Source organism: Pinus tabuliformis, chromosome 7, assembly GCF_031772625.1.
Source record: "Pinus tabuliformis cultivar Carrire ecotype Pingquan chromosome 7, CPIR1, whole genome shotgun sequence".
NCBI lineage: Eukaryota > Viridiplantae > Streptophyta > Pinopsida > Pinales > Pinaceae > Pinus > Pinus tabuliformis.
In genome coordinates, this window is record NC_142293.1 from 151987902 (window position 1) to 151989749 (window position 1848).

Here is a 1848-nt window from a genome sequence, read left to right on the forward strand (position 1 = left end):
AAAGTTCTGAATACTGCAAATTAATGAAGCAATTTGCTAATGTGTTTGTCTGGGAGTATAGTGACCTGAAAATGTATGGTAAAAACATAATCCAGCATAAAATCCCTCTGGAGAAAGACACTATTCATTTCAAACAGAAGCTGAGACCAATAAATCCTATGCTTCTCCCTCTAATTGAAAAAGAAATTAAAAAATTGATGGCTGCCAAGATTATAGTTCCTCTTAGATATTCCAAATGGGTAGCCAATCTAGTAGTGGTGAGGAAGAAAAGTGGAGAAATCAGACTGTGTGTTGATTTCAGAAACTTGAACAAGTTCTCAAAGAAATACAATTATCCCCTATCGAAGATGGAGCATTTGTTGCAGAAGGTCTCAGGAGCTAAAGTAATGTCTTTCTTGGATGGTTTTTCAGGCTTTAATCAGATTGATGTGCACCCAGATGACCAAGAGAACACTGCATTTACCACTCCTTGGGGCACTTTTATGTATGACAAGATGTCTTTTGGATTGATGAATGCTGGAGCAACCTTTCAAAGAGCTATGGATATAACATTTGTAGGAGACAAGGATAAAGTTGTCCTTATCTACCTTGATGATATAACAGTTTACTCTAGCAACCATCAAAATCATTTGCAGCATTTGAAAAAAGTGTTTCTGAAGTGCAAAAGGTTTGGGATTTCAGTCAATCCTAAAAAATCACAATTTGCTTTGGAAGAAGGCAAGCTGTTAGGACATGTTGTTTCTGCTACAGGTGTCCAAATTGATCCAGAAAGGGTAAAAGCAATTCAGTCCCTGGTTGTTCCAAGATCAAAGAAGGATATCCAGTCCTTTCTGGGAAAAATTAATTTTGTAAGGAGGTTTATACCAAATTTTGCAGAATTGGTGAAGCATGTAACCTCCATGTTGAAGAAAGGGTCAGAGGTCAGATGGACTGATGCAGCAAGAAAATCATTTGATTCCATCAAGAAAGCTATTATGGAGGCTCCCACTTTAATAAGTCCATATTACAGCAAGGAGTTCCATATATTTTCATTTTCCTCTGAAGACACCATTGCAGTAGTTTTATTGCAGGCAGATGAAGAAGGTTCAGAACATCCAGTAGCATTTTTCAGCAAGAACTTGAGGGATGCTGAACTGAGGTATGATATTATTGAAAAACAAGCATATGCTCTTATCAAATCCTTGAAATCTTTCAGAGTTTACATTCTGCATTACAAGATAATTGCATATGTGCCCTCTGCTGCAATAAAAAATGTCTTAACAAAACCTGATGCTGATGGAAGAAGGGCTAAATGGACTGCAAAGCTAATTGAATTTAATATAGAACTGAAGCCCACCAAACTTTTTAGAGGTCAGGGCCTTGCCAAGTTGTTAGCTAAAGAAAATTGAAAATCGATAGATATTGATTTCCTGAGCACAATTGCAGAAAGTGGTTAGACAGATGAAGAAGAGGAAGCAGCTGAACCAGATAGAGAATAGTCAGTGGCAGAAAATATAGCTTCTTGTGAGTGGTATTCTGCAATAATTAATTTCTTGCTGAAGCTAGAAATCCCTTCAGGATTTATTCAAAGTCAAGCTAGGACTATAAAGCTTAGGGCAGCTAAAAATTGCATTAATCAAAATCTGCTCTACTGGAGGGATCCATATGGAGTGCTTTTAAGGTGTCTGGACAGAGAACAGTCAATAGAAGTCATGCAGCAGTTTCACTCCAGCATGTGTGGAGGACATCATTATTGGAAGACTACAACCCATAAAATTCTTAGAGCTGGGTACTATTGGCCCACTTTATTTTCTGATGTATTTTCTTTTGTTAAATCTTGTGACAGGTGCCAAAGATTTGAAGGAAAGC